The sequence below is a fragment of the Heloderma suspectum genome, chromosome 4 (assembly GCF_057233095.1).
Source record: "Heloderma suspectum isolate Gila_16-S chromosome 4, 16-S_ref, whole genome shotgun sequence".
Taxonomy (NCBI): domain Eukaryota; kingdom Metazoa; phylum Chordata; class Lepidosauria; order Squamata; family Helodermatidae; genus Heloderma; species Heloderma suspectum.
The window spans coordinates 139,002,854-139,010,737 of NC_139461.1; positions in this window are offsets into that span (position 1 = coordinate 139,002,854).

A 7,884-nucleotide genomic window follows, 5' to 3' on the forward strand; every position below is an offset into this window, starting at 1 on the left:
CTGCATCCCCCCCCCCCCTTCTAAAAGGTTGAAATGCCTCTCGTAAAGCTTAATTCCTGGCAGTAAGAGCTTGAAGCTAAAATTTGCTGGCTTGGCAGGCCACAACTAGGGATGAATGGGTACCCCCCCATCCAGGTTCTGTGGGTGCCCGCCCAGCCCCTGCCCCGCTTGCAGGCCCCTGGACTTGTGCTCAACACTCCCACCCCCACACTCACTGAGCCACCCGCACTCACCTGGGCCCTGTCCTCAGGCATCACGATTGCCACTTTGCAAAAAAAAAAAATGGCGATTGCGAATATGTGTACATAGAGCTAAATGCAAAATGGCGCTGTGAATTGCCCATATATGCAAGATTACAGACGTAAATAGCCCAGGTAAATACCTGTGATCTTGCATATAGGGGTGATTCACAGTGCCACTTTGTGTATAGCTCTATGTACACATATTCGCGATCGCCATGTTTTTTCACAAAATGGCGATTGCGACGCTGAAGAATGGGGCCTTGATGAGCGCAGGTGGTTTGGCGAGCGTGTCAAAGAGGGGCGAGTGCGGGCAGCAGAGGCTTGGCAGGAATGGCTCGGGGGCGTGGGGGGGAGTCCACTGGACTCCCAGACCAAATCGGGCATCTGCACCATCCCTAGCCACAACTCATGCAGGCCGGCCATCTGTGGTGATAAGAGAGCCACTCCAACTGGGGTCTTTTACTTACCAGATTGCCTTCTATGTAGTTTTCATCATGATTGGATGGCAAAAAAAGAAAAGAAAAATAATCAGGTGGAGGAGAAAAGGCATTCCTATGGATTGGCTGTGGATTACCATGTGATAAAAGTAGACCTGCCAAGCTGAATGTAGATCATTGGCGCAGGGCCGGTATCAAGGGCTGGATACCTGCTGAGGGCCCATCCCACAGCAGGGACCCACCAGCATGAGCCCCCTGGAGTTGTTCCTCCTCTTCACCATTGCAAACTGCTGCTTGTTCACCTGTCTCTCGCTCTGGCCCAGACAACAGTGGCCTACCAGCTGTACAGCCTGCATGCCAGTGGATTTTTAATATGGTGATATAACAACTCAAATCCCCTTTCTCCATTTTGTCTGCATTGCCTACATTGGGGGGCGGGGGCAGGATGGGAGATAAAATGTTAATTGTCTATACAGCACAGCCTGGGATAATTCTTTAGTGCTTGTCTGTGCATAAGAGAGCAAAATGCCCACACGCCTGCTTTTTTCTTGCTTGTATATTCTCAGTGGGGATAGAGAACAAATATCCGAAGGGCTGATATCTGCTCAAATCAGGGGAAAGCATTTGGAAAATGATTACAAGACACAAACAAGTTACCATCTATGAAAATACAATTTCTCCTGTAATCATGGAGACGTACAGCGAAAGGCAGACCCAAATCTTAAAGGAATTTAAAAGTGTAATAAGCACGCTGTCAGTTGGTTCCTCAGAGGGTTAATGTCCATCCTGTTTGTCACCATTTCCTGCCTAATCCTACCTAATGAGGGTTTATGTTAACATGGCTAAGCACTTGCAGATATGTGTGACCAAGCCAGCTAAGCTTAGAAAGGACATGCTGTTCCCATGTCACTGCCATTGGCCATCTGGCCCTTAGACACTGAGCACTGTGTGGGCTGTGTGAAAAACTGGCCCTTTATGTTGACAGATATTTCTGCCTTCCCATGCACTGGTGCTGCATGCTCAGGATACTTATCTGCAAGAAGCAATGTCAAAGAGATGGGCAAACCTGTCAAGCTCAGTTTTGCTCTCTCATTTTTCCACTGCAAAGATAATTTCATCCCATTTCCACATCGGATTGCAATTTTCTATTTGTAGTCTGCAGACACATTTGTGCATGTTGTCGTGCTCATTGCTCAAAATATACACATTTTGTACACATTTTTTGCAAGTGTTTTCCCCATTGTATCGAGTGTTTTGTGCGCATTTCCCCAAATAGGCATATTTGCTGCACACAGTGTTTCAAATATATACGCTTTTGTGTAATTCTGTGTGTGTGTGTGTGTGTGTGTGTGTGAACTGAGGGCAGTATCCAACAGGGTGTTTACACCCCTGATTATTGTCTTAAACCCTGCAGATTCTGTTGCACAAGACACCACTTCCACAACAGAGATTTAACGCTTCCCAGAGGAAGCTCTGAAACGAGCTGAAATGCTCATTTCTGGATCAGGACAGGTCGGTGGAGCGCCATTATACAAGCTCTGCTGATCTGTCCCATTCCAGAAATGAGAGTTTTCATTCATTTCTGATGGAAGTGCTAAATGAAATCTCCATTCTGCAAGCGATAGGTGGAGCGCAAGAGAATCGGTGGGGGCATAAGCACCCTGATGGATACTGTCCTATATCGCAAACAACAGGAAAGTGCAAATGTTGACATCTAACTGTGTTCTGTTTCATGTTTGGGTTTGCAAAATGTGAATTTGGTCAGTTCAAATTGAAATGTGAACCAAACAAATTTCTCACCCGTCCCTAGCAATATCTCATAGATGAGTATCACGGTTGTGCAATGCATGTGTATTATCATCTGCAACCAGGTTAGTTGCACATCATACTCCCCATTCTTCCCGAATGCCTTTTGGACAGAGGGAGAGGTTGCATTGTCTCTTGGGAGACCAGAAAAAATTGCCACGCTGGAGAGTCCTGGCCTACTGCAAGTGCAGGGGGTATTAAAAAAATAATAATAGAAAGAAGACCCCTCAAGAATCACCTACACTTAAAAAGCTATATGGAAACCCTGTCCCCCTCCCCAAGGAAAAAATTCTCCAAAATTGTCACCACCCCCTGAGTCTTTCACCAGACTTTTCGTTTTGCCCTCCCCCATACACAATGCTGAAAACGGAAGAATCAAAAATTTTGGCGCAGCACTAGAAATCACCATCTCACTAGCACAGCATGGGATCTCACCACCACCTCTGGAAACTATTTTTGCTGCCTACCTTGAGCTGCAAAAATAGGGGAGATTTTCAAACATTTTCAGGGGTGAATCACAAACTGGCTGCTTGTAGATTTCCCCTAGTTGGAGGAACAAGACACGGTGGAAGAGGATCCCACAACCCACACTGTGGTGCTTCTCTCAGCTGACCATGGGGGAGACGGGAAGGGACTGAAGCATTTGAGTGTTCAAAGCACCTCACACACTTGTCTCCGTAATCCTTATGTTGACTCTGCAGACTAATATTATTATCCTTATATTGCAGATGGGTGGGCTGCCTGTGGCAGGCTAGTGAGTTCATGGCAAAGGGAAGACTTGCATTGTGGTCTCCCAGGTTCCCAGCTCAAACCTTGAGCCATTATACTACAATCATTCTCAAATGCATTCTTTTTGGCTTGTTCAAACTGTTAAGTAAATTGGGTTTAACACCAGAGACTTGCTCCTGTTCCAGCTGGAAGTGGAACCACCACCCACCCATGTGGGAAGCAGGGATGCAGGAGAAATTTGAGATGGACTAAAATGAGCTCAGATTTCTAAGAAATCTGCTGTGGAGTGACCCCCTCAGACCATGCGGCGTCCGTGGACTTCCGGAAGTCTTCTATTACTTTCCTGAAATTTACACATAGTTATTCATAAGAAAATATGCAAGTTTCTTCTGAGGAAAAATTGAATGGAATGGGAGACAATACGCTAAATGTTATGTACTAGGGTAAATTATGTAAATTGTTACGACACCTCTTACAGAATTATTTGCACATTTTTCCGCATGATGAAAAAAATCGCATCTGTCTTGTGAGCAGACAATGGAACAAAAGGCGCCTGACAATCCATGAAACACAGACGGAGTGGATTTTACACAGTCCGTACATCCCTAGTGGGAAGGATCCTGATTTTATTTTATTATTATTCATTAATATTGGTTGTCATGATGTCATGATTTTTATGTTACTTGAAAGCTGCCTTGATAGGATTTGTATCCTGAAAGGAGGCATATAAATAACTGAAATAACTGAATAAATAAATGTCAATTATGTGATGAATATGCAGTTGAGAACCAGCCCTCAGTAGTTCTAACCCAACAATGGTTGATCCTCACTGGAAAGATTTCTGCTGCCCCTATTGGGGCAGAGCCTCCAGACAATTCTTTTTATTGTGAAATCGCCTTGCCTCATTCCCAGAATTTTACAAGGGGTCCAGATGTCATTGTCCTCCACTGGTTACCATCTCATGCTTTCCCACAACTTCTTCCATTCCACCCACCCACAGAAAACCTGTTAAGGAGGAAGTGATGGAATGGCTGTATAATGTCTTTGCACTCAGCATGTGGTAACTCATCCTCTTCAGAGAAGTTGGTGGTGAGTTCCTCCTTAGACTCCATGAATCTGATCACCAAGTGCATGCATGAAGGAGTCCTGCTAAAACTAAGCCATAGAATAAAAGAATCAGAGAGTTGGAAGGGGCCATTGAGGCTATCGAGTCCGACCTCCTTCTTGGTGCAGGAATCCCGTTTAACACATCCCAGACAGATGGCTGTCCAGTCTCTGCTTCAATACCTCCAGTGATGTTGAGCCCACCACCTCCATAGACAGTTGGTTCCATCTCCTGGCTGCTCTGACCATTAGGAAGTTTTTCCTGATGCTCAACTGAACTCTTCCTTCCTGTAACTTAACCCATTATTTAAGAAGGTTGCGGCCCTCTTCTGTGTGACAACTTTTTAGGTACTTGAGGAGTGCCATCATATTCCCCTCAGTCTCCCTTCTCAAGGGTAAACATATCCAGTTCCTTCAATCTCTCCTCATAGGACTTAGTTTCTAGTCCCCTGATCATATTTGTTGTCCTTCTCTGAACTCATTCCAATTAATCTGAATCCTTCTTAAAGTGTGGTGTCCAGTATTTGGACATAGTATTTGAGGTGAGGTCTGACCAGCACAGAGTACAATGGAACTGTTACTTCCCATGATTTTCAAACTGTGTTCTATATGTTCTATTGATGCAGCTTGAAACTGGCATTTGCATTTTTTGCAGTCACATCGCGCTACTGATGATTGACTACAATGCCAAGATCCTTTTCACATGTACTATTGTCAAGCCAGGTATCCCCAATCTAATTTAATTTCTCTTTCCTAAAAAAGAATGATGTACCTGCCATATAGACTGATTTGCTTATATCACTGAGAGCTAACAAAGCATTTAAGTTCTCTTTCCCAAATAAAGAATGCTGCACTTGTCTCTGTTAAATTTCATTCTGTTAATTTTTGGTCCATTTTGAATTTTGTTCCTGTCTTCTAAGATATTTGCTATCCCACCCTATCGTATCATCTGCAAATCTGAAAACATTCCCACCACTTCTTCCTCCAAACCATTAATAAAAAAGCTGAGGAATACAGGGCCTGGGACTGAACCCTGTGGCACCCCACTCAATACCTCTCTCCAGTCTGATGAGGAACCATTCATGAGCGTGGTTCTCCATTCATGAACCATTCATGAGCGTGGTTGAGTGTGGTTCTCCAGCCAGCTGTGGTTCTCCAGCCACCTACTAGCAGTGCCATCCAGCCCACACTTCATTAGCTTGCTAATCAGAATATTAAGGGGCACTTATCAAATGCTTTGCTGAAGTCAAGATATATTATGTCCACAGCATTTTCATGATCTACTGAGGAAATTACATGATTGAAAATTTATTTAAATTAGTCTGGCAGGACTTGTTCTTGACAAATCCATGCTGGCTTCCAGTGATCACTGCATTAGTGTTAAGGTGCCTAGTGACTGAACACATTATAATCTGCTCTAGAATCTTCCCAGGAATTGATGTCAGACTGATTGGTCTATAGCTCTCCATATTTTCCTTTTTGCCCTTTTTGAAGATAGGAACATTTGCCCTCTTCCAGTCCTCCAGTATTTCACCCATTCCCCAGGATTCCTCAAAGATAATAGATAGAGGATCTGATAATCCATCTGCTAGCTCCTTCAACACCCCAGGATGCAATTCCTCTGGACCTGTGGACTTGAACTCATTTAAGGTGCTTAGATATTCCCTGTCAATCTCAACTTGTACTCCTACCCCTTCAGCCTGTTAATCACATCACAGATCCTCTTTTGGGAGAAGCCTGAGCCAAAATAGGAGTTGAGCAGTTCCGCCTTTTCTTTGTCACCTGTCAGCATGTTGCCATCTTTGCTGAGCAGCTGGTCTGCCATTACCTTTGTCCTCCTGTTACTCTGAACATATCCAAAGAAGCCATTGTTGTTGTTCTTCTGTCATCCCTCACCAACTTCAGCTCATTCTGAGCTTTAGCTCCTTTTTTTTTTTTAACCCAGATGTTTTAGGCTATGTAAAAACTTACGTAGCCTATCACGTCTCTGTAAAAAAACAAAAAACAAACTGCAAATGGCGGCGGCGGCAGCCGGTCGGAAGACCAGCTGCTGCCGCTGCCCAGAAGATCCGCCCTGTTACTACGTCTGCAATTCCAGGCTCCGTGCCTGTACATTTCCTTAGTGACCTGTCCCTTCTCCCACCTCCTATATGTTTCTTTTTTATTTTCAGATCATCGCTAAGCTTCTTGTGTATATTGGCTTCTTCTGTTGTCTTCCATTTTATCTCCTCATTGGGATTGTTTTTGATTGCCTTTAGTATCTCCTTTTTTAGGAACTCTCATCCCTCTGGAACTTTATTTGGGCACGTGTAGACTACATGTGCCCAAATAAGGAACACAAATGGCGGCGCCCATGGGCGCTGCCATTTGTGTACGCGCTTCCCCCCCCAAGTCAGCCGTGATAGGCTACGTAAACATTTACGTAGCCTATCACAGCTGACTGCAGGGACACAAACGGTGGCAGCTATGGCCGCTGCCATTTGCGTCCCGGCAGGAGACGAGATTCGCGGCAGGAGGGACGGGGCGCCTCCCCCCCGGCCAGAATTTCGGCCGGAGGGACGGGGCACCTCCCCCCCGGCCAGAATTTTGGTGGGGAGGGATGGGGTACCTCCCACCCCGCCCAGAATTTCGGGGGGAGGGACGGAGTGCCTCCCCCCCACCACGAAGCAAGCTACGGGACCAGGTAAGGGACTTTCGTCCATTCCTACCATGGAATCCTACTTATCATTGCTCTGAGTTTATTAAAATCAGCTTTCCTGAAGTCCAAGGTACACATTTGACTATGCTCAGCTTTAGTTCCCTTAAAATTAGGGATGTATGAAAGTCACTTACCTTTTGCGGATTATGTTGATGGTGGGGAGGGAGGCGTTCCGTCCCTCCCCCCGGAATCCTCGATGGGGGGGAAGTGACCCAGTCCTCCCCCCCGGAATCCTCCGCAGCCGCCTGTGCTCCGCGGCAGCTCCGCGAAGCAGCCGGCCAGGCCCACCCAGGCCAGAGCCGTCCACAGCCGGATTTCCGGCTGCGAAGGGCTCTGGTGAAACAAACAAACAAACCCGCATATGCAAATGGCGGCAGCTACGGCCACCGCCATTTGCATTCCTTATTTTTGCCGTCTTAATCTACGTAAATATTTACGTAGACTAAGATGGCGAAAATAAGGGGAACGCAAATAGCGCAGCAGACGCTATTTGCGTTCCCCTTATTTTTGCCGTCTTAGTCTACGTAAATATTTATGTAGACTAAGATGGCCCAAAATAAGGAACGCAAATGGTGGCAGCCGTAGCCGCCGCCATTTGCGTACGCCTTTTTTTTTTTTACCCAGTCGTTTTAGGCTACGTAAAAACGTACGTAGCCTATCACGTCTGGGTAAAAAAAAACAACCGTGTACGCAAATGGTGGCAGCCGTAGCCACCACCGCCGAAGACCAGCTGCCGCAGCCACCGCTGCTGAAGCCACCGCTGCAGCTGCCGTCGCCGGAGCCACCGCCGCCTGGAAGATCCGCCCCAGGTAAGTCTCGTCTCAGGGGGGATCCACGGGGGGCGGGGGGGCAGGCCGTTCCGCCACAG